At 37.2% G+C, this 26,361-nt stretch overlaps 1 protein-coding gene and 1 non-coding gene across 2 annotated transcripts in view; one reads left to right on the forward strand and one right to left on the reverse strand.

Annotated features, from left to right (window-relative positions):
* The window catches only part of ADGRB3 (adhesion G protein-coupled receptor B3), a 784,426-nt gene that overhangs the window by 523,016 nt on the left and 235,049 nt on the right, over positions 1-26,361 (forward strand). The window lies entirely within an intron of this gene.
* On the reverse strand, positions 8,263-8,369 carry LOC137769742 (U6 spliceosomal RNA). Its single transcript, XR_011075059.1, has one exon. It is a non-coding gene; the product is annotated as a U6 spliceosomal RNA (small nuclear RNA).

Raw genomic sequence — 26,361 nt, forward strand, 5'->3', positions numbered from 1 at the left:
AAAACCATAATTCAAAAAGATACATGCACCCCAATGTTCATTGCAGCACTATTTAGAATAGCCAGGATATGGAAGCAACCTAAATGTCCATCGACAGATGAATGGATAAAGAAGATATGGCACATATATACAATGGAATATTACTCAGCCATAAAAAGAAACGAAATTGAGTTTTTTGTAGTGAGGTGGATGGACCTAGAGTCTGTCATACAGAGTAAAGTAAGTCAGAAACAGAAAACAAATACCATATGCTAACGCATATATATGATATCTAAAAAAAAAAAAAAAAAATGGTACTGACAAACCTAGTTGCAGGGTAGGAATAAAGAGGTAGATCTAGAGAATGGACTTGAGGACATGGGCTGGGAGGGTGAAGCTGGGGCGAAGTGAGAGTAGCATCGACGTATATACACTACCGAAGGTAAAATAGTTGGCTGGTGGGAAGCAGCCGCATAGCACAGGGAGATCTTCTCCGTGCTTTGCGATGACCTGGAGGGGTGGGGTAGGGAGGATGGGAGGGAGGCTCAAGAGGGAGGGGATATGGGGACATGTGTATGCATATGGCTGATTGGCTTTGTTGTGCAACAGAAACTAACACAGTACTGTGAAGCAATTATACTCCAATAAATATCTATTAACAAATTAATTAATTAATTAAAGGAAAGGTCAAAAATCACTCTTCACTCAGGTTCCTGCGAAGTCAAAATGAACAGGATGGGAATTCTGTAATTTTTAATGGGCCTGGAGATGACCAAGGAAGGGACTCCCACGTCCCACCTAGTGAGGCAGAGCACCTGTGAAGGCAGGGGGATAGACTGTGCATTAGAGGTGGCCATTTTTCAGGGAGATGCATGAGGTCAGGAGACCGTAGATGGTCACTTAGCTGGATGCCCCCAAACCATCAAACAGGCCACGCATGGAGTCAGAAGCTGGATGTGTTCATTGGACAGACGACGTGAGGACTGACCAACAGAGAAGTGAACCAAACCAGACTCACAGCCTGTCACCAATTTGTTCACAGGCTCCTTTTGTGCAAATATTCTTTGGTCCTTTCTGACACAGATTTAAATCAGGTTTGAGAGTAGGAGGAAAGGGAGTTTGGGAAGAGTGTTCAAAGGGAAAGAGATCATGGAAATGTTTGAATATGACTGTATTCACCCAAAAGACACTAAGTTTTAATCTGGAAGTTACTGAGAAAACTGTAGGGCTGCAGAACATATATCAAATCACTACTGATTGAGACTGGGACCATGTTGAAGAAAACCAAGAACAATTCCAAAATAAATACATAAAGGAGTTTCATGTTCACCCATAGCTGAATGTTGACTGTATAATTTTGAGCTCTTCATACCCAGTAATGTACATTATAGTAGGGTGCTTTACAAACATTGTCTAATAAAAATACCTAACTTATCACTAATTAGATAGTAATTGTGTTTCCGTGCTAAGAGATAAAATGTTCAAATGTGTCTCCCTCTGCAATTGGGTTTAGGCACCATAATGGCCGTTCATTAATGTTCCTGCAATCTCTGACGTCCAAATGTAGTTATCACACGGAATCATCCAAAGTCACTCATGGTATGCCCCAAACCATCTGCCTCATACCTTTACAAACTGAAAAGGAGGTTAGAAACTGAGATGCCTCTTCCCAATCTCAATCCTGAAGACTGAAGCTTAGAAATGGCATTAAAACATTTACTACAAGCCCACTAAGGCACATTTTGTTTATTATTATTTCTACTTAGACTTTGCACCAGGTTCTGCCTTAACATATTTTACACAGTCAGTAAACATGACTTGATTCAGCACTGAAGGGAAAAGGATAACACCATATTTCTGGGATCATTTCCTTCTTGACATCCTCATATTAATGACTGTTTGCTTATGTCTTGGCTGACATGAATTTGAAACAAACCAAACTTTATAATTTGTGCCTTCAAATTTGAGTTATTTGTCAGTGAAGATGGTATTCCTAAATTGCAATTTCCAAACTGGATTTTTCACCATGTTTTATGAAAAGTGCATAGCAGTCTGCAAATCTCTGGTTCAAAATTACATGTTTCTCTCTATCATGACAGTGCCTAAGCTATGTTCTGTCCCTTTATAAGTCTATTTCTGATCTCTGACTCCTGTCAAAATTGATCCTGTACAGGTCAGTCTGACCCATAAACTACACGAAATTGTTTTTGAGGTTTGAGGCCTTAATATCAGTCAACGTCTAAATCTGCCATTAAATTTTGCTATGTGCTTTTTGTTCCACGGTAATTACCACCTTCGTCATCATGTTCAAGTCTTGATAGGCAATGTTGCTTTGAAACTACTAAGAGAAAACATATTTTTTAAACCACATAGTGTATTTCTTTTGGAAATTAAGTACTGATATTTATACATAACTGGAGACTTCCATAATTTTTGTTTTCTTCTTTATCCTAAAAGAAATGACTGCTGTTGTAATTCATGTTTCTTACGTGTGGTTTCCTGGCTTCTCATTCTTGAACATGAGTAGGCTATGCTGTGTTAGAAAATTTCCCTGATATCTTCAGATACACGAAGTCAGTCATTGCGATTCTTTCTGTAACCATCAAGTGAGTGTGGGGTGGTCTGGTTATTTCTAGGTTTGAAACTACAAATGTAGCTTCTAATCCAGTTTCTACTTAATCACGAGGTGACTTGGGACATATCACTTAACCCTTTGTGTCTTACTTTCCCTCTGTTATAAAAATGAGGATGTAATAAAAACGACTCAAAGAGTATTAAATCCAATGTGTAAAAAACAGCTGAATCATGGTTAGTATTCGAAAAACTTAACCTTTCTTCCTTTCTTTGTTCGCACTACAGGACATATTTTATTCCAGAATATATCAACCTCATATATTAGGTGTGATTTCTTTTTCCAAAAATTCTTGATACTGTGAACACCTTGGTATCAGCTTCTACCAACTTCCAAATGTTAAAATTTTGCTCCAGGAGTGCCCCAGTGCCCAGGAATTTGTGTGAGGCAAGGGCCCACACAGCAAGGTTACAACCAAGGTAACTGTTTCTTCTGGCATGGCATTTGCACACAAGTGCCTTTGAAAGTCTCCTTCATATGCACCCCCTAAAGAGAAACTAGAGCTGTCTCCCTATAGAGAAAGGAAATCAAATGTTAAGAGTCAGAACAATGTGTTCACATATGGACACATTCTCCATTAAAAAAAAATCCAGTTACTCTATTTCCAGTGAGACATTGTAGCAGGGCTGCACCCAGTCTATGAAAAGTGCAAGCCCCTGTGAACACTGTGTGTGCTTATCATCAGTATTTAAGACATGTCTGCTTATCCTCACTGTCACCTGTCTGTTCACAAGAAAAAGTATCTAAGAGCTCTCCCTTTATTTGAAAGTCAAATGTATTTCGGTATCTTTGCCACATCAATTTTACTTAAAGACTTAATTCCCCAAAGCCAAAATGACAAAATCCACAGCTTAGAGTCATTTATTAAAATTTAAATCCTCCGTTTAAATGAAGAAAGCTGTTAGGGGATCCTGTAGTCCATGAGTTGAAGACAATTATTTATTCTACAGGGATAATACTGATAATTTTAAATGTTCCTTCTTGGCCTTTAATGGATAGTAACCGGAATCATAGAATTTCTTCCAAAGTCTTTTTCTGCTCTTTGGCGAATCACATAGCAGATATAAACCCACCTCTTCCCCAAAGGAAAAAAGAAAAAAAAAAAGCTCCAAGAATCATTGATCCAGGCTTGAAGCCAAGCAATCTATATTTAGTGCTTTCTCAACAAGCCACACAGTAAAAATGTAAATGGAATGGTGCTACTTTCTCCTCTCACCTTTTTTCAGTGTCTAAGTTTGATGCTGTTTAAATTGTTTATTTTCAGACTATCTTCAAAGAACTTAGTTACTCCCGTGTAGGGGCCTTACTATCCCAATTTCACATTAATCATAATTCCATGATTCTTATTGCTTTACAATACTTGACTTTCATAAAAATGTAAGGATAAACCTGAGGTATCCTCCTACTCTGGGTTGCTGAATTTGCACAGAGTCAATGGGTCTCATCTAAGTCTTTTCCCCCCCAGTTTATTGAGATATATCTGACATATAAGGTCATGTAAGTTGAAGGTGTACAGTGTGTTGATTTGATACACATACACTGCAATATGATTACCACTGTAGTGTTAGCTAACATCTCCATCACATCATATAATTACCTTTTTGTTGTTGTAAGAACATTTCAGATCTAATCTTTCAGTGACTTTCAAGTATGTAGTACACTATTGTTATCTTTAATCATAATGCTGTCCATAGATCCCCAGAAGGAATTCATCTTCTATTTGGAAGTTTGTACCCTTTGACCAGCATCTCTTCATTTTTCCTGCCTTCCACCCCTGGTAACCACCATTGTACTCTCTATTTCCATGAGCTCGGCTTTTCTAGATTCCATATGTAAGTGATATCATATAGTATTTGTCTTTCTCTGCTTGACTTATTTCACTTAGTATTGTGCACTCAAGAGCCATTCACGTTGTCACAAATGACAGGATTTTGTTATTTCTCGTGATTGAATAATACTCCATATCTTCTTTTTTTAATTTATTTTTTATTTAACATCTTTCTTGGAGTATAATTGTTTTACAATGGTGTGTTAGCTTCTGCTGTATAACAAAGTGAATCAGCTATATGTATACATGTATCCCCATATCTCCTCCCTCTTGCAGCTCCCTACCACCCTCCCTATCCCACACCTCTAGGTGGTCACAAAGCACCGAGCTGATTGCCCTGTGCTATGCGGCTGCTTCCCACTAGCTATCTATTCTACATTTGGTAGTGTATATATGTCCAAGTCATTCTCTCACTTTGCCCCAGCTTCCCCTTCCCCCTCCCCATGTCCTCAAGTCTATTCTCTACATCTGTGTCTTTATTCCTGTCCTGCCTCTAGGTTCTTCTTTTTTTTTAGATTCCATATATATGTGTTAGCATACGGTATTTGTTTTTTCTCTTTCTGATTTAATTCACTCTGTATGACAGTCTCTAGGTCCATCCACCTCACTACAAATAACTCAACTTTGTTTCTTTTTATGACTGAGTAATATTCCATTGTATGTGTGTGCCACATCTTCTTTATCCATTCATCTGTCAATGGACACTTAGGTTGCTTCCATGTCCTGGCTATTGTAAATAGTGCTGCAGTGAACATTGTGGTACATGTCTATTTTTGAATTATGGTTTTCTCAGGGTTTATACCCAGTAGTGGGATTGCTGGGTCATATGGTAGTTCTATTTTTAGTTTTTTAAGAAACCTCCATACTGTCCTCCATAGTGGCTGTATCAATTTACATTCCCACTAACAGTGCAAGAGGGTTCCCTTTTCTCCACACCCTTTCCAGGATTTACTGTTTGTAGATTTTTTGATGATGCCCATTCTGACCGGTGTGAGGTGGTACCTCATTGTAGTTCTGATTTGCATTTCTCTAATGATTAGTGATGCTGAGCATTCTTTCATGTGTTTGTTGGCCATCTGTACATCTTCTTTGGAGAAAAGTCTATTTAGGTCTTCTGCCCATTTTTGGATTGGGTTGTTTGGTTTTTTCATATTGAGCTGCAAGAGCTGCTTATAAACTTTGGAGATTAATCCTTTGTCAGTTGCTTCATTTGCAAATATTTTCTCCCATTTTGAAGGTTGTCTTTTCATCTTGTTAAATTTTCCTTTGCTGTGCAAAAGCTTTTAAGTTTCATTAGATCCCATTTTTTAATTTTTTTTTTAATTTCCATTTCTCTAGGAGGTGGGTCAAAAAGGATCTTGCTGTGATTTATGTCATAGAGTGTTCTTCCTATGTTTTCCTCTGAGAGATTCATAGTGTCCAGTCTTACCTTTAGGTCTTTAATCCATCTTGAGTTTATTTTTGTGTATGGTGTTAGAGAATGTTCTAATTTCATTCTTTTATATGTAGCTGTCCAGTTTTCCCAGCACCACTTATTGAAGAGGCTGTCTTTTTTGCCATTGTATATTCTTGCCTCCTTTATCAACAATAAGGTGACCATATGTGTGTGTGTTTATCTCTGGGCTTTCTATCCTGTTCCATTCATCTAGATTTCTGTTTTTGTGCCAGTACCATACTGTCTTGATTACTGTAGCTTTGTAGTATAGTCTGAAGTCAGGGAGCCTGATTCCTCCAGCTCCATTTTTCTTTCTCAAGATTGCTTTTTGCTATTCGGATCTTTTGTGTTTCCATACAAATTGTGAAATTTTTTGTTCTAGTTCTGTGAAAAATGTCATTGGTAGTTAGATAGGGATTGTATTGAATCTGTAGATTGCTTTGGGTAGTATAGTCATTTTCACAATGTTGATTCTTCCAACCCAAGAACATGGTATATCTCTCCATCTATTTGTATCATCTTTAATTTCTTTCATCAGTGTCTTATAGTTTTCTGCATACAGGTCTTTTGTCTCCTTAGGTAGGTTTATTCCAAGGTATTTTATTCTTTTTGTTGCAATAGCAGATGGGAGTGTTTCCTTAATTTCTCTTTCAGATTTTTCATCATTAGTGTATAGAAATGCAAGAGATTTCTGTGCATTAATTTTGTATCCTGCTACTTTACCAAATTCATTGATTAGCTCTAGTTGTTTTCTGGTAGCATCTTTAGGATTCTCTATGTATAGTATCATGTCACCTGCAAACAGTGACAGTTTTACTTCTTTTCTGATTTGGATTCCTTTTATTGCTTTTTTTCTCTGATTGTTGTGACTAAAATTTCCAAAACTGTGTTAAATAAAAGTTGTGAGAGTGGGCATCCTTGTCTTGTTCCTGATTTTAGACGAAATGGTTTTAGTTTTTCACCATTGAGAATGATGTTGGCTGTGGGTTTGTCATATATGGCCTTTATTATGTTGAGGTAAGCTCCATCTGTGCCTACTTTCTGGAGGGTTTTTATCATAAATCGGTGTTGAATTTTGTCAAAAGCTTTTCCTGCATCTATTGAGATTATCATATGGTTTTTGTCCTTCAGTTTGTTAATATGGTGTATCACATTGATTGATTTGCATATATTGAAGAATCCTTGCATTCCTGTGATAAACCTCACTTGATCACGTGGTATGATCCTTTTAATGTGCTGTTGGATTCTGTTTGCTTGTATTTTGTTGAGGATTTTTGCAGCTATGTTCATCAGTGATATTGGCCTGTAGTCTTCTTTTTTTGTGACATCTTTGTCTGCTTTTGGTATCAGGGTGTTGGTGGCCTCATAGAATGAGTTTGGGAGTGTTCCTCCCTCTGCTATATTTTGGAAGAGTTTGAGAAGGATAGGTGTTAGCTCTTCTCTAAATGTTTGATAGAATTCACCTGTGAAGCCATCTGGTCCTGCGCTTTTGGTTTTGGGAAGATTTTTAATCATAGTTTCAATTTCAATGCTTGTGATTGGTCTCTTTATATTTTCTATTTCTTCCTGGTTCAGTCTGGGAAGGTTGTGCTTTTCTGAGAATTTCACGATTTCTTTCATATTGTCCATTTTATTGGCATATAGTTGCTTGTAGTAATCTCTCATGATTCTTTGTATTTCTGCAGTGTCAGCTGTTACTTCTCCTTTTTCATTTCTAATACCTTTGATTTGAGTCTTCTCCCTTTTTTTCTTGATGAGTCTGACTAGTGGTTTATCAATTTTGTTTATCTTCTCAATGAACCAGCTTTTAGCTTTACTGATCTTTGCTATTGTTTCCTTCATTTCCTTTTCATTTATTTCTGATCTGATCTTTATGATTTCTTTCCTTCTGGTAACTTCGGGGGATTTTTGTTCTTCTTTCTCTGACTGCTTTAGGTGTAAGGTTAGGTTGTTTATTTGAGATGTTTCTTGTTTCTTGAGGTAGGATTGTATTGCTGTAAACTTCCCTCTTAGAACTGCTTTTGCTGCTCCCATAGGTTTTGGGTTGTCATGTTTTCATTGTCATTTGTTTCTAGGTGTTTTTTGATTTCCTCTTTGATTTCCTCAGTGATCTCTTGGTTATTTAGTAGTGTATTGTTTAACGTCCATGTGTTTGTATTTTTTACAGATTTTTTCCTGTAATTAATGTCTAGTCTCATAGTGTTGTGTTCGGAAAAGATACTTGATACAATTTCAATTTTCTTAATTTACCAAGGCTTGATTTGTGACCCAAGATATGATCTATTCTTGAGAATGTTCCATGAGCACTTGAGAAGAAAGTGTATTCTGTTGTTTTTGGATGGAATGTCCTATAAATATCAATTAAGTCCATTTTGTTTAACGTGTCATAAAAATATGGAATGCTTCACAAGTTTGCGTGTCATCCTTGCACAGGGGCCATGCTAATCTCTTCTGTATCATTCCAGTTTTAGTATATGTGCTGCCGAAGCAAGCACTCCATATCTTCTTTATCCATTCTTCCATTGATGGACACTTCGGTTTCTTCCCTATGTTGGCTATTGTGACTAATGATGCAGTGAACGTGCAAGACCAGTTCTTTATAGTTTATGAATTCTTTCTCCATGTAGAGCATGTTTCAGGCAGCCTCTTCCTAGGGTAGATAATTTACTTTTCTGGAACACCACTAGATCATAAATTCCTTGTGAACATGGATCTATCTTTGAACCATCCATCTTCCTAGAGACTAACACAGTGCATAAAGCATAATGATAGATAGCATTTATAAAATGCTGACTGTATGTCAGGAACTGTTTTACACTCTTTACATGCATTAATTTATTTAATCTTCAGAACTTGATGAAATGGGTATTACTATTGTCTTTACTTTACAGTTGAGTTAACCTGAAGTTAATCTGAAATACAGATGGTGATTTGTCCAAACCCATACAACAAGTATGTAAGGTAACAAAAATCTGAACCTAGGCAACTCTTGAGTTCTACCTTATAGTGTCAACTAGTGGAGTTCAGAATTCAGTGCATGTGTGTAGAATTAAATAAACTCCTCTGGAACCTAATATAATTTCTTTAAAAAATGTAGATAATGCAGATGGGATGAAAACAAAAGTGAAAGAGAAATGTGTAGAATAAGGAAGTTGGAGAGTAGCATCAAAAATAGGTGATAAGAAACAGTGAAGAAGGAAATTAGCCCAAGTGCAGGATTTCATGGTGCAAATAGGAGAAAAGAATTAAAAGAACCTGCTTGAGGTGAGGGGGGAAGGAATATTGGAAGAAGAGAATATTGAACAGAAAAAGCCTACGAAAACATTATTGGTGGGCTGGGAAAAGTATCACACTTTGAAAATTTTAAATAAAAAAGTTTTATTTTTAAATAGCTATGCACTTGTGGTAAGATTATTTCTTCCTGTGTTACATTCACCATAATCTCTCAGACTCCCAATCGTGGTCCCATGTGAATCAATACCAGACACCTGTTCAGGTGAGATGCTAGGAGAATTATTTCACTGGACTACAGCTGTTGATGCTTTTTACTATCCACTGAGTCTTTATATTGTACAAAATCAGAAAAGGAAATGTTCACTAAGGATCCTTTTTGGTGCAGAAATACACTGTCAATCCTCTCCTTGAATACCTTTCCCAGACTCTGTCTCATTACCAGTTTTCCCTTCCCAGTAAATAATCTACCTTAATTATTTCTAACCAGTTTTTGTAGAGATTAGTTGGCCTGAAAGATGGTGGGAAAGCCCTGGTTATCATTCTTGTTGTGTGTTGTCTTGGCTACCTGAACATGCCCAGTTTACAACTCATATTCAATCAACACATATTTGCCCTCTTACATGCTTGTATCACCCACTGACACTAACACCCTTCCAAGGGAGGGGAGAGTGCTATTCTAAATTGACTAAAGTAGATTTGGAAGTGTCCCACCGCACCCCTGACTTCTTTTTCTCCTCTGTTTCTTTCTTTTAGATGATTTGAGGCTTTGTGATGCCTTTTTCCCCTTCTCTGGTTTTAGAAGTTATATATTCTGTTTCATTTCACCTAATGGTTGTCTATTATTTTTAACTTATAAACTTGATTTAACAGAGTTTAATGTGGATCAGTATCTCAGCCCTTTTCCAGAACAGTACAAAGATTTGGAACTCTTTAACTCCTGTCGTACCCTCCTGACATTCATTATTTTTTTCCAGGCTTTGATATCTACCTTATGTTTATACTTTCCAATTTTGTGCATTGTTATTTTTGTTTTAAAAGGCGTACCTGTTAAGTTTTACCTGCATATGATTAGCAAATGCTTTTCCCATTATTTCCTTCTAAATTCAGTCCTGCTTATTGTATCAATTTTCATCTGCTTGAGATACATCCTTTAGTAGTTCTTCCACCAAGCAAATCCTATCAGAGACCTCTCTCAGTCTGTTTCTAAACATGTTTTTAATCTTTGTTTAATACCAAATGATATAAGACATAGTTATTTGCTAGTTTTCCCCCAATTTATAATTATATTTTTTGTGAAAATCTCCAGATGAAAATTAAGAACCAATAAAACAGAATGATATTCTGAAAAGAAGCCATGAATTTCAAGTGTTGGAAGAAAGCCATTATTTCAAGGTTAAAACCTAATATAAATTATCTTAAAATTAGAAAAAAGAAGAGTGTTTATCTCAATAGCCTTTCAAAATAAGGCATTTAATTAGAAATCATGGCATTATCATGGAGGTCAAACAGTAGAGTACTGAAAGTTAATATTGAAAATTATATTTAAAGCAGAAGAGAGAGATGACACTGAATATTCTCATTATGTCTAGTACCAAATGTTGTTGAAAAAAGTAGATTGAAGTTTGAATACAAGTCCATAGTTTGTAATAGCAACAAGTACAGTGTCCATGTGGTGGTTTGCAGCTGAAGCACACAAATTTAAATGGGACTATTTGAAAAAGCATTCACGCATAAGCTTTATTTTTTTAACTTTTATTTTATATTGAGATAGAGTTGATTTACAATGTTGTGGTAGTTTCAGGTGTACAGCAAAGTGATTCAGTTTTACATATACTTATATGTGTTCTTACATATAGATACATATATCTATTCTTTTTCATATTCTTTTCCCAGCTAGGTTATTACAGAATAATGAGTAGAATTCCCTGTGCTACACAGTCGGTCCTTGTTGTTTACCTATTTTATTTTGAGTGGTGTGTGAGTGTTAATCCCAAACTCCTCATTTATCCCTCCTCCCACACCTTTCCCCTTTGGTAACCATAAGTTTGTTTTCTGTATCTGTGAGTCTGTTTCTGTTTTGTAAATATGTTCATTTGTATCTTTTTTAGATTTCATGTATAAGTGATATCATATAATATTTGTCTTTCTCTGTTTGACTTCACTTAGTATGATAATCTCTAGGTTCATCCATGTTGCTGCAAATAGCATTATTTCATTATTTTTTATGGTTGAGTAATATTCCATTGCATATATACACCACATCTTTATCCATTCATCTCTCAATGGACATTGAGGTTGTTTCAATGTCTTCACTATTGTAAATAGTGCTGCAATGAACATTGGGGTACATGTATATTTTTGAATTATGGTTTTCTCTGGAGTGGGATTGCTGGGTCATATGGTAGTTCTATTATTAGATTTTTAAGGAACCTCCATACTGTTCTCCATAGTGGTTGCACCAATTTGCATTCCCACCAACAGTGCAAGAGGGTTCCCTTTTCTCCACACCCTCTCCAGCATTTACTGTTTGTAAACTTTTTGATGATGGCCGTTCTGACCAGTGTGAGGTGATACTTCATTGTAATTTTGATTTGCATTTTTCTAGTAATTAGTGATGTTGAGCATATTTTTATATGCCTTTTGGACCTCTGTATGTCTTCTTTGGAAAAATGTCTACTTATATCTTCTGCCCATTTTTGATTGGGATGTTTGTTTTTGTGATATTGAGCTGCATGACTTGTTTGTGTATTTTGGAGATTAATCCCTTGTCAATCACAACATTTGCAAATACTTTCTCCCATCCTGTAGGTTGTCTTTTTGTTTTGTTTATGGCTTCCTTTGCTGTGCAAAAGCTTTTAAGTTTAATTAGGTCCCATTTGTTTATTTTTGTTTTTATTTTCATTACTCTAAGAGGTGGATCCAAAAAGATGTTGCTGTGATTTATGTCAAACAGTGTTCTGCCTATGTTTTCCTCTAAGAGTTTGATGGTGTCTGCCCTTACATTTAGGTCTTTAATCCATTTTGAGTTTATTTCTGAGTATGGTGTTAGAGAATGTTCTATATCACTCTTTTACATGTAGCTGTCCAGTTTTCCCAGCACCACTATTGAAGTGACTGTCTTTTCTCTATTGTATATTCTTGCCTCCTTTGTTATAGATTAATTGACCATAGGTGTGTGGGTTTATTTCTGCGCTTTCCTGTTCCGTTGATCTATACGTCTGTCTTTGTGCCAGTACCACACTCTTGTGATTACTGTAGCTTTATAGTGAAGTCTGAAGTCCGGGGGTTTGATTCCTCCAGCTCTGTTTTGCTTTCTCCAGATTGCTTTGCTATTCGGGGTCTTTTGTGTTTCCATACAAATTTTGATTTTTGTTCTAGATCTGCAAAAATTGCCATTGGTAATTTGATAGGATTTGCATTGAATCTGTAGATTGCCTTGGGTAGTATAGTCATTCTGACAATATTGATTCTTCCAATCCAAGGACATAGTATATTTTTCCACCTCTTTGTGTCATCTTTGATTTTTTTCATCACCATCTTACAGTTTTTGGACTACAGGTCTTTTGCTTCCTTAGGTATGTTTATTCCTAAGTATTTAATGTTTTTTGATACGATGGTAAATGGGATTGTTTCCTTAATTTCTCCTTATGATCTTTTTTTGATAGTGTATAGAAATGCAACAGATTACTGTGTATAAATTTTGTATTCTGCAACTTTACAAATTCATTGATGAGCTCTAGCAGTTTTCTGGTAGCATCTTTAGAATTTTCTAGAATTTTATGTATAGTATCATGTCATCTGCAAACAGTGACACTTTTACTTGCACTTTTCCAATTGGATTCCTTTTATTTCTTTTACTTCTCTGATTGCCATCACTAGGACTTTCAAAACTATGTTGAATAAAAGTGGTGAGAGTGGACATCCTTGTCTTTTTCCTGATCTTAGAGGAAATGCTTTCAGCTTTTCACTGTACAGAATGATGTTGGCTGTGGGTTTGTCATATATGGCCTTTATTATGTTGAGGTAGGTTCCCTCTATGCCCACTTTCTGAAGATTTTTTATCATTAATTGGTGTTGAATTTTGTCAAAAGTTTTTCTGCATCTACTGAGATGATCATACAGTTTTTATTCTTCAATTTGTTAATGTGTTGTATCACACTGATTGATTTGCAGATATTAAAAAATCCTTGCATCCCTGGGATAAATCCCTCTTGATCATGGTGTATGATCCTTTTAATGTATTGTTAGATTTGGTTTGCTAGTATTTTGTTGAGAATTTTTGTGTCTATGTTCATCAGTGATACTGGTCTGTAATTTTCTTTTTTTGTGGTATCTTTGTGTGGTTTTGATATCAGGGTGATGGTGGCCTCATCAAATGAGTATGAGAGTGTTTCTTCCTCTGCAGTTTTCTGGAATAGCTTCAGAGTATATATCTTTACTCTTCTCTAAATCTTTGAATGAATTCACCTGTGAAGCCAACTGCTTCTGGCCTTTTGTTTCTTTGAAGTTTTTAAATCACAGTTTCAATTTAAGTATTTTTCATTGGTCTGTTTATATTTTCTATTTCTTACTGGTTCAGTCTTGGGACATTGTACTTTTCTAATAATTTGTCCACTTCTTCCAGGTTGTCCATTTTATTGGCATATAGTTCCTTGTAGTAGTCTCTTATGATCCTTTGTATTTCTGTGGTGTTAGTTGTAACTTCTTTTTCATTTCTGATTTTATTGATTTGAGCCCACTCCCTTTCTTTCTTGATGAGTCTGGCTAAAGGTTTATCAATTTTGTTTATCTTCTCAAAGAACCAGCTTTTAGTTTCATTGATCTTTTCTATTGTTTCTTTGTTTGTTACTCTTTCATTTATTTCTGCTCTGATCTTTATGATTTCTTTCCTTCTACTAACTTTGTGTTTTGTTAGTTCTTCTTTTTTTAATTGCCTTAGGTGTAAGTTTAGGTCGCTTATTTGAGATTTTTCTTGTTTCCTGAGGTAAGATAGTATTGCTATAAACTTCCCTCTTAGAACTGCTTTTGCTGCATCCCATAGGTTTTGGATCGTCATGCTTTTGTTTTCATTTGTCTCTAGGTATTTTTTTATTTCACCTTTGATTTCTTCAGTGATCCGTTGGATGTTTAGTAGCATATTGTTTACCTCCACGTGTTTGTGTGTTTTACAGTTTTCTTCTTGTAGTTGACTTCTAATATCATAGTGTTGTGGTTGGAAAAGATGGTTGATATGATTTCAATTTTCTTAATTTTCTGAGGCTCGCTTTGCGTCCCAGCATGTGATAGACCTGGAAAATTTTCCATTTGCACTTGAAAAGAATGTGTATTCTGCTGCTTTTGGATGGAATGCTCCATAAATATCAATTAAGTCTATTTGGTCTCATGTGTCATTTAAGGCCTGCTTTTCCTTATTAATTTTCTGTCTGGATGATCTGTCCATGGATTACAGGGGTATTACAGGGGCATTACAGTCCCCCACTATTAATGTGTTACAGTTGATTTTTCCTTTTATGGCTGTTAGCATTTGTCTTACATATTGAGGTGTTCCTGTATTGGGTAATATATATTTACAATTTTTGTATCTTCTTTTTTGGATTGATCACTTGATCATTATGTTGTGTCCTTCTTTGTCTCTTGTAACAGTCTTTATTTTAGAGTCTCTTTTGTCTGATATGAGTAGTGCTACTTCAGCTTTCTTTTGAATTCCATTTGCATGGAATACCTTTTTCCATCCCCTTACTTTCAGTCTGTATTTGTCCCTAAATCTGAAGTGGATCTCTTGTAGACAACATATATACGGGTCTTGTTTTTGTATCCATTCAGCCAGTCTGTGTCTTATGGATGGACCATTTAATCCATTTACATTTAAGGTAATTATCAATATGTATGTTCTTATTGCCATTTTGTTAATTGTTTTGAATTTGTGTTTGTAGGTCTTTGTAGGTCTTTTTTCTCCCCTTCCTTTGTTGTTCTTTTGTCTTGCAATTTGATGAATATCTTTAGTGTTGTGTTTGGATTCCTTTTGTGTGTGTGTGTGTGTGTATCTATTGTAGATTTTTGGTTTGCTGTTACTATGAGGTTTTGATATAGCAGTCCATATATATATATATATATGATTGTTTTAAGTTGCTGGTCTCTTAATTTCAAATGCCTTTCCAATATCCTGCATTTGTACTCTCCTCACGATTGCTGGTTTTGATATCATATTTGTGTGTGGATGATTTGCTACCTTTACTGTATGTTTGCCTTTACTGGTGAGCTTTCCCATTTGTAAGTTTCTTGTTTCTAGTCATGGGCTTTTCTTTTCCACCTAGAGACATTCCTTTAGCATTTGTTGTAAAGCTGGTTTGGTGGTGCTGAATTCTCTTAGCATATGCTCCATCGAATCTGAATGAGAGCCTTGCTGGGTAGAGTATTCTTGGTTGTAGGTATTTCCCTTTCATCACATTAAAAATATTGTGCCACTCCCTTCTGGCCTACAGAGTTTCTGCTGAAAAATCCGCTGATAACCTTATGGGGGGGGATTCCCTTGTATGTTATTTGTTGCTTTTCCCTTGTTGCTTTTAATATTTTTTCTTTGTCCTTAATTTTTCTCAATTTGATTACTATGTGTCCCCATGTGTTCCTCCTTGTGTTTATCCTGCCTGGGACTCTCTGCACTTCCTGGACTTGGGTGACTGTTTCCTTTCCCATGTTAGGGAAGTTTTCAACTATTATCTCTTTGAATATTTTCTCAGGAGCTGTCTCTCTCTCTGTTCCTTCTGGGACTCCTATAATGTGAATGTTGGCACATTTAATGTTTCAGAGGTCTTTTAAAATGTCTTCATTTCTTTTCATTTTTTTTTTTTTATTCTCTTCTGCAGCAGTGATTTCCACCCTTCTGTCTTCTAGCTCAGTTATTCTTTCTTCTGCCTCATTTATTCTGTTATTCCTTCTAGTGTATTTTTCATTTCACTTATGGTATTGTTCAATTCTGTTTGTTCTTTACATCTTTTGTTTGTTAAACATTTCTTGTATCTTCTCAGTCTGTGCCTCCATTCTTTTTCTGAGATCTTGGATCATCTTTACTATCATTACTCTGAATTATTTTTCAGGTAGATTGCCTATCTCCACTTCACTTAGTTGTTCTTCTGGGATTTTATCTTGTTCCTTTGTTGGGAGCATATTCCTCTACCATCTCATTTTGTCTAACTTTCTGTGTTTGTGGTCTGTGTTCTGCAGGCTGCAGGACTGTAGTTTCTATTGCTTCTGGTGTCTGACCACCCCCGCCCCGGTAGGTGAGGCTCATCTAGAGGCTTGTGCAGGCTTCCTGGTGGGAGGGACTGGTGCCTGCCCACTGGTGGGTGGAGATGGGTCTTGTCCCTCTGGTGGGCACGACCATGTTAAGGAGTATGTTTAGAGGCAGCTGTGGACTCAGGAAGCCTTTAGGCAGCCTGTCTGCTGAGAGATGGGCATGTTCCCATCCTGTTGGTTATTTGGCCTGAGGAGTCCCAGCACTGGAGCTTATAAGCTGTTGGGTGGGGCCAGGTCTTGGGGTCAAAATGGCAGCCTCCAGGAGGGCTCATACCAACGAGTACACCCCAGTACCTCCACCACCAGTGTCCTTGTCCCCACAGTGAGCCACAGCCGCCCCCCTGAACCTCCCCAGGAAACCCTCCAAGACCAGCAGGTAGGTCTGGCCCAGGTTCCTATGAAGTCACTGCTTTTTCCCTTGGTCTTGATGTTCACAAGACCTTTTGTCCTCCCTCCAAGAGTGGAGTTTCTGTTTCCCCCAGTCCTGTGGAATTCCTGCGATCAAGCCCTGCTGGCCTTCTAAGCCAAATGCTCTGGGGGCTTCTTCTGATGCCAGCCCCCAAGGCTGAGATGCCTGACGTGGGACTTAGAACTCTCACTCCTGTTGGAGATCCTCATAATTATTTTCCAGTTTGTGGGTAACCCACCTAGTGGGTATGGGATTTGATTATATCACATATGCACTCCTCCTACCATCTCGTGTGGCTTCTTCTTTGTCTTTGGCTGTAGGGTATCTTTTTTTAGTAGGTTCCAGTCTTTTTTGTCAATAGTTCTTTGGCAGTTAGTTGTGATTTTGGTGTTTTCATGAGAGGAGGTGAGCTCAAGTCCTTCTACTCTGTAATCTTGTCTTCAACCCATGCATCTGCTTTAAATAAACATTCAACCTACAGAACATTCACTCCCTTCTCCCTTTGTTGTCACCATTTATGTTCTCTACTCTTTTCTACATATTCAACTCCTACTTTCCATTGAGGGCTCAAGTCCCACTTTCTCTTGAAAACTTTTCCTCATCAACGTAAAGTTCTGTATCTTTTAGAGCACTGATTATGTATTCTGGCCACCAAATACTACATTGTTGACAGATAGCTTTCTGAGTCTTACTTTGCCAACTGAATTTTGAGAACACACTTGAGATTAGAGGCCATGCCCTTTGTTTCTCTGTAACTATCATGGGACTTCCTGTGTCACATCACACATGTGATTCTTATTGCATTTTTAAAAGTACAGTAGTAAACACTAGCCACTTTGGAAAAAGGAGGACAGAAGGATACAAGTTGATCAGAAGGACATTTTCTGCCCTCATGAACCTAGCAAAGTGGGTTCTCCACTGGAGGGGGCATATATACATACATACCTAATATAAGTGGAGAATAATTAATTTTAAGACCATACATGAGCAATTGGACCGTAAGAAAATACAAGCTAGTTATCAAAATAATTTGAAGAGTAACATTCCCATAGAATACATTCAGTCAGAAGTTGATCACATAGGTTTTTTTTTTTAAGATTTTTTTAAAATTAATTAATTTTATTTATTTATTTTTGGCTGTGTTGGGTCTTCGTTGCTGCGTGCAGGCTTTCTCTAGTTGTGGTGAGCAGGGGCTACTCTTCGTTGAGATGCACGAGCTTCTTATTGCAGTAGCTTCTCTCATTGCAGAACATGGGCTCCAAGTGCGTGGACTTCGGTAGTTGCAGCACGCAGGCTCAGTAGTTTTGGCACATGGGCTTAGTTGCTCCGCAGCATGTGGGATCTTCCCGGACCAGGGCTCGAACCCATGACCCCTGCATTGGCAGGCAGATTCTTAACCACTGCGCCACCAGGGAAGCTCGATTACATAGGTTTTAACGTGTATGTTTTCTAAAGGTAAACTGGACCTTTCGCATACAAGCAATCCCTGTTGATAGTGTTGTTTTTGGTTTTCTGGAAGGATCATCTTTTTCCACAGTGTATTCTGAGGGGTATAAATTTAAATACATTGAGAATTTTATTTAAGAGGAGCCCCAAAGTACTCCCTTGAGAAAGGAAGGACCATCAAACAGACGTTAAAATAGGAAGGAGCTTTGTAAATTCCAAATAAGTAGCAGAACTGTTTATGCTAAGTAAGTGACCTTTTTTGTCCATTATAGACTTATCTTCTGGTTTCTTCCAGAAGTAGCCTAACAGATATAAGTACTATTCAGCAAAAATAACAACTACATTTTATGTGGAAAGGATTTGATGCATTAAATCAGACCTCTTTAAGTATTTTCAGATTTTTACCTGGTGACATTGATTTCAATAAGGTCCATAAAAATGTCCTCTATAGGCTAGTTTAATGCCAACAAAAGTGTAGTTATCTTTTTAAAAAAATGTTCTCTTTACTCAACAGAATAAATGTTCTGTCATAGCAGGAGAAAGGCTATACATGAGTTAATTTCTACATATAAATTTTGTAAGTACAGATAACATAGCATTTACACTTTCTATGTCATTATTTTAAAAAATTCTTGTCCTGGCACAAAAAAATCTAGGAAATTAAAGCATGTTTATTACTAGGAATTTGCAGTGTCTTGTGTCTAAACAATACCAAAGGACCCATTTCTAATCTGACTTGGAAAATTCAGCAACTCCTGATTTTTGACTTAAGATTTTCAAAAATCTGCGTGGGGATAAAAAGGTCCATAATAACCAGGAAAAGAAACTACAGGGACAATTAAGAGAAGAAGAAAAAGTGCCAAGTGTTGAATTTGGTAAAGTCATAACAGGTTAGTCTGTGGCAATAAACAATGTAAAACAGAAATTGTTCCCTCTCCAAGAGATTTCCTGTGTAATTGAAATGAAATACAAGGAAATGTACCAAGACATAACTTTGATTTATCCTTCACTGAAGAAGGAAGAAAATCGCAGGGATCAAAATTAAATAACTGTGATATCTCTTTCCTAGCATATTCTCTAATGAAAAGAAATAATTTCAGAAATATGCCCTTAGTTAGCATGACTATACATATGTGTGTATATATACAGATTTAAATGTTTATGTATGTATCCATGTGTGCGTGTGTGTCTGTGTACAAGTGTGTGTGTGCATATACAAATATATGAATATAGTTGTAAATAAGATGCAAACTACTGTGGCTATAAAAAAATTAAACATAAGAAATGTCATCATGAGTGAAAGATTGTATTTTTCCCCTTCCCATATTCTATAAGTACCACTAGTATCATAAAATAATTTCTGGGGAAAAACAATTATAATCCATGATTAGGTTTATATATCTAAAATCCCCCCCCCCCCAATTAGAAATATATATCTGACATCTATTTTTCTCTATGAATGTATCAATTACAAATGCGAATATGTAGTGGCCTGCCCACACAAAATACTACCAATGCTTTTTGCTACAGAATATACATCATACTATATTGAAAAGTAATTGCCTATTTTATTTAATATTAAATTTTCTGTCTACTCCTCTAGGTCAATAAATTTAGAATTCCACAAACAAATCAATTTTCTTTTAAAAATTCCCTTCATGATTGTATTCCTTTTGGTTATTCCCTATCTACTACCCTTTTCCATCTTCAAAATGAAGAATTCTTCAGTCTTTGATTATTTTTGATTATTTGGTTCCTCTTTGAACTGTCTTTATTTCCTTTAATAGCCAGACTATATTTAGAACCCAGAGCTTCAAGTAACAGCCTATTTTATTTATATGTACACCTAGAGGAGAATATTTATCTTTCTACTTTGAATAATGTCCAGCTCTTTGTGGCATTTTCTGGTTGTATATTAAACATATTACCTACTATGAATAGATAATATCTTCTATAGGGCCAGTGATTTTATTGAGTAAAGAACAGATTTCAATTCCTCACTGTTAATTTCCTTCTTTAAAAAAATATATATTTTCTAGTAAAAAATATTTTTTCTCTCTTTACCCCACAAATGCAGTAGTGTTTCTTTTTTGTAAGGTCTTTTTGGGGCCTGAAATGTGAAATTAAAACAGACAACCCATGTTGTCCCTCATAACTCCTGCATTCTGTGTGTGTCATGTGTAGACTCGTGTAAAAGTTCATAAACCTCTAAAGTCCTTTCCCCTTGTCTCTATACAGACTTGTTTTTCTCTCAACTATGTTATTCTTTGCCCAATAGGTTATATTCAGTAGTTTTATCCTTTGCTACAGACCTTGCCAATTCGTAAAATGATAAAGTGAACCTATATTTCCTGTGCTTACTTGGCTAGTTTAGATGAATCAGTTTATACTATGGTAAATTAAAACAAACAAGCAAATAAATAAATATCAGTGGTTTGAAACATCAGCTTCTCAAATTGTAGTATTCTCCATATTAGGTACAGTATGCTAGCTGCTGTAGGAAAGGGCTCCTTAATTTACCATGGCTCAAACACAATAGATACTTTCCTCTTCCTGTTGAGAGGTCATGAGGTGAAGGAGATAAAGAGGTTGGCAGGGTGACCTTCCAACCTATCATGCAGGAACCCAGTGGGAGGATATGTTTCCATTGGCAACATATCTGCAGAGGCTGCTTTGGGATCAGGTCCACTCCATACAAGAGAAAGTCGAAAATAACAGGGAAGAACAAGGATGGGAGTTTTTAATGATCCAGTCCTAGAAATGGTACCTACCACTTCTAGGTACATTTTATTGGTGAAAACTGTATCATACCTAAATAAAAACAAACACACAGATACAATTATAAATATAACAACATAACATAAAATATAATGTAATATAATACAATACAGTACAATATAATACAATGTAATATATAATAACAACATAATGACCATACCTAATGACAGGGAAGAAGCCAGGAATGTATGGTGTACTGCGTTTCTGTTACCGAACCAAACTCAGGACCACTTGCCCGAGTGCATTAAAGCCAATCTGCTGACACCGGGTCGTGGTGAAGGACCGTGCAGTGTTTACTGCAGGTGCCAAGCAAGGAGTCCAGGCAGCTAGTGCTCAAAAAGGCGTGAGCTCCCCGATGGCTTTCAGAAAGGGGTTTTAAAGCACCCGATGACTTTCAGGAAGGGGGGTTGTGGGGTGTGTGATCAGCTCATGGACATTCTTCTGATTGGCTGGTGGGAAGGTAATTGGGAGTCAACATCATCAACCTTCTGGTTCCAACCTGTCTGGGGTCTATGTGTTTGTGGGCAGCATGCAGTTAACTTCTCCCACCTGGTGGGGTTTTAGCATCTGCAAAACAGCTCAAGGACATGGCTCAGAATATTATCTATAGCCCTTGAGTAGAAACTAAAGGTCCTTGACATTGTTTAATGGCTAAACAATTATTATTTTGTCTTGCTTGACTGTTTTCCTTTCTTTCTTCATCTTCTCACTTCTCTGGTTAAACTTACTCTTTGACTAAAGGTTTTCTATAGACTGAAGGCTGGCAGAGGACATGGTGGGGGGGTGGGTCTGTCCTGGGAAGGCCTCATAGGGTCCTGCTCAATTACATTCCCAGGAAGGTGAAAAAAAAAACCTTTTTGTAGGATAGCTGGCAGTCTCTGTCCCATCTATTTTACTCAGCAACATTGTCCCAGCATCAGGAAAGGTGTAGTTGGAAGACACTAGCTACAGGCAGTTTATGGGTAACTATTTCAGGGTCTGCCATGTGCCTGAATATATTCAGCTGCTAGCTTCCAGAGCTGTTTGGGGCTCAAGTATAGCTGTGTAATGGTTCTGACCTGGTGCCATCATGGTGTCATCACAGTTTACTGATAAACTTATTTGATGGTAGTCAAGTGTTCACAGCATAAATGTGCCAAAGTGAGACTGAGAGTTAAAACTATCCTTAATGACCCCTGACCTCCACATTCCCATCAACAACTTACTTGATTTTTCCATAAGTCCTTTTCTTGGAGAAAGGAGGCTGGCCCAGTATCAGGCTCTTTGGTGGTTAAAGTGAATTATTGGATATGATGAATTCTTTTTTTACTGGGGGTTGCTATTTTTTTTCTTCCTTGAGCTCCAAATTAATGAGATTTATAACATTAAGTTTATAAAATGCTAAGTTAATGAATTATAATGAGGAATAAGAATATTCCATTGTAAAGCTGCCATTAAGACTGAAAGGGAGAGCTCTATGATGAAATTCATGTCATAATTCAAGTGACTAAGGAAAGCAGAGGTTATAAGAGGAAAAATGTTCATGGGAGAAAACTTGCTTTATGCCCATTAGAAGACTCTAGAAGAAAATATTATTTTACTTTGAAATTAGCTCATGGCTCTATTCAGAACAAGCAGATCTTGATTTGTGAGTTTACTCTAAGCCCAAGAATTTCTATTTGAAAACTGAGCAGTACTGAAAAAATGGCTCGACATGAGATAACTGCCACTAGTGTCTATGTGTGGTTATGAAAGCAGGTGCCTTACCAAGTTCTGCCTCTCAGAACATGGTGATCCTCCTAATTTTGGAGCTTTTCAACCCAATTTTCATGCTTCTTCACCTCAGCCTGTCCCTAAACCAGATACCTGGTTTCACCTGGCAGCCGGGCTTTCTCAAGGGAGTGTTTTAGCAGCCCCCTCTACTCTCCCACGCAACCTCTGCTGTCACTACTTCTCTGCCTGGTAGCAGTGCACCCCCTGCTGTCACTACTTCTCTGCCTGGTAGCAGTGCCACAAAGACTTGTTCCTGCAGGCAGTCAAATGCCAAAAAATGGCAGCGTGATCTACTGACATTAGGACTGCTTCTTCTGTGCCCTGTTAGTGTGAAAAGTAACTGCTGACACAGGAATTTCCAGCATTCTGCTTTCAGCGTGAGATTTTATTGTGGGTGTATCTTCCCTGTCCCTTGATTATGACATATATCTGTTGGATAAGGTTGCCTTTATGTGAAGAACTGTGTTGATTTGTACATTACTAATATAATGAAATGACTTATATCCATGAACTATATGTAGAAATGTGTGGGAAAAAGAGTTAATAATAGCTACCATTGTTTACTTTTATGTGCCATTCAATTATTGAAGTATATGTTACCTAAGTTAATCCTCCCAAAAATGGTTTCTGGATTTTTATACTTTTTATACTTGTTTTACAAATGAGAAAACAAGATAGATAACAAGAAGATAATTTTTCAAATTTGTGCAAGTTGCACAAGCTCACCCAGTAACTCCTAATTAGGAGACAAGCTTAGATCACAGGTCTGTCCAGGGCCGACGCCCATTGTGTTAATAACAACTAGTCTATCTTTTTTATTTTATTGAAGTACAGTTGATTTATAATGTGTTAATTTCTGCTGTACAGCAGAGTGATTCAGATATATATATACATATATATATATATATACATATATATATATATTTCCCTTTTCATATTCTCTTCCATTATGGTTTATCACAAGGTATTGAAAATAGTTCCCTGTGCTATACAGTAGGACTTTGTTGTTTATCCATTCTATATATACTAGTCTGCTTCTGCTAATCCCAATCTCTCAACCCTTCCCTCCCCTTCCACCTCCCCCTTGGCAAACACAGTCTGTTCTCTAGTCTGTGAGTCTGTTTTTGTTTTGCACATATGTTCATTTATGTAGTATTTTAGATTCCACATATAAGCGATGTCATTTGATACTTGTCTTTCTCTGTCTGACTTACTTAGTTTGATATTTTCTAGGTCCATCCACATTGCTGCAAATGACATTATTTCATTCTTTTTTATGGCTGAGTAATATTCCATTGTATATATGTACCGCATCTTCTTTATCCATTCATCTGTTGATGGACATTTAGGTTGCTTCTGTGTCTTGGCTATTGTAAATAGTGCCGCAATGAACCCTGGGGTACATGTATCTTTTTGAATTAGAGTTTTCTCCAGATACATGCCCAGGAGTGGGATTGCTGGGTCATATGGCAACTCTATTTTTAGTTTTCTAAGGAACCTCTGTACTGTTCTCCATAGTGGCTGCACCAATTTACAGTCCCACCAGCAGTGCAAGAGGGTTCCCTTTTCTCCACAGCCTCTCCAGCGTTTATTGTTTGTAGACTTTTTAATGTTGGCCATTCTGACTGGTGTGAGGTGGTACCTCCGTGTAGTTTTGATTTGCATTTCTCTAATAATTAGCGATGTTGAGCATCTTTTCATGTGCCTCTTGACCACCTGTATGCCTAATTTGGAGAAATGTCTCTTTAGGTCTTTGCCCATTTTTTGATTGGGTTGTTTGTTTGTTATTGAGTTGTATGAGCTGTTTCTATATTTTGGAAAGTAAGCCCTTGTCGGTCTCATAATTTGCAAATATTTTCTCTCAGTCAGTAGGTTGTCTTTTTGTGTCATTTTCAACTAGTCTATCTTGACTTCAAATACATATTTTCACGTTGACTCTCAACATGAAGTGAGCAAACTAGAAACATTTTATATTTTGAAGGAAATTTAGAGATCCCTTTATCTAAAGCAGTTATTTTATGGAGACCCAGAGAAATGAAATGCCCCTATTTCAGGGTAAATTACTTGGTCAGCAGCACAGCACAGACAAGAACTAGAGTGAATATTCTTGCCGCTATGACATGTAGCCTCGATGACTCACTGAACTCTTTCAAACCTGGTCCTTTCAGCATCTTAGTGGAAAGACTCTAAGCTTAATAGCAACATACTAATTGGTAATATTATATCATTAAGTTTATGCTCTGAATTCAAGAGCCTCATAAATAAGGTTAAATAAGACAATTCATGAAAATAGTAACCGGACTCAGACTTTCAAGAAGAGCATAGAGGAAAAACAAACAAAATGCACTCTTCCTTGATCACATCCCAGATTAGAGCGTGTTCATACTCCCACACAGAGAGACCCACTGAGAAAGACACTCTCAGCAGAGGCCCCCGCACTCGAGAAGAGACATCCACACTGAGAAACAGCATTGCTGCTCATGTAGTCTTTGTTGTCATGAGCTGGGGAACTAACCACCTTATTCCAACTCAAGACTGATCACCGTGGGCTTTAAGAGGATGCTGCATGCCACCATTAGCATGGCACGTGCTCTGAGCAATTTTTTTTCCATCCACGGTGATTGACTAGTGTGGTTCTGTCCTTCTGACCAAGGGCATGCATTTTCAAGACAGCTGGCCAGGGTTTGGGATGCATTCTGCAGCTGTGACAGGGCCAAGGTACATGCCCACATGGGGAAGACCTCATGCTCTCAGCTTAATTAGCTTCAAGCCTCACACACTAAGCCAAATGGACATAGAGCGCTCCCATGAAGCCCTGCGCATCTATGCACATCACTCATACTCAACTATAGACAAGACAGATGCCCTTTGCATATGCAAACCACCGTTATATGTCCTATAAAGAGTTTTTGAGACCACTCCGAGTTAACCCCTGAAGAGAAAATGTAGGGACAGATCAATCCAACCAAATCTTCTTCATGGAACATGATCAGATTAAAAACATTCAATAAATGAAATACTTGCCAAAAGCAAGATCAAAGCATAATTTTAGAGAATTCCTTTTCCCACCAATATTTTGTTAATGTGATTGTTCAGCTTAGGGTCACTGATTCTAAACTCGTCAATACTAATCTCCTAGTCTCCAGCTTCCTTGAAGCTAAGACACATTCCTTCCTGAACCTGTCTGTGAGACTTTGAGACAGCATATGTGATTGAGTTAGAACTCAGCCTTTGACTAGCTACATGTAGGCAAATCCCAGCTGCTCTGTGCTTTGATTTCATCAGCTTAAAATGGAAGACTCAGGCTTGCTCATAGCTCAGATACCCCAATTTCTCAATGTCTCAGACTTTACAACCTACTTTTTCCATTACTGTGCTATCAGTAGACAAAGCTCCTCCCAGACTATTCAACCAAAGAATAAACCTATGTCTGTACTATGACCTTCAAGGCTGTGCATGAACTACCTGCTCCCTGATTACCTCTCCATCTTGGTTTCATACTTCTCTCCTCCTTGTTCTCCGCGTCTCTCTGGCCTCCTTGTTTTCCCTCCTGCACACCAGGCACCCTCCAGAAC

This window comes from Eschrichtius robustus, chromosome 9, assembly GCF_028021215.1.
Source record: "Eschrichtius robustus isolate mEscRob2 chromosome 9, mEscRob2.pri, whole genome shotgun sequence".
Taxonomy (NCBI): Eukaryota; Metazoa; Chordata; class Mammalia; order Artiodactyla; family Eschrichtiidae; genus Eschrichtius; species Eschrichtius robustus.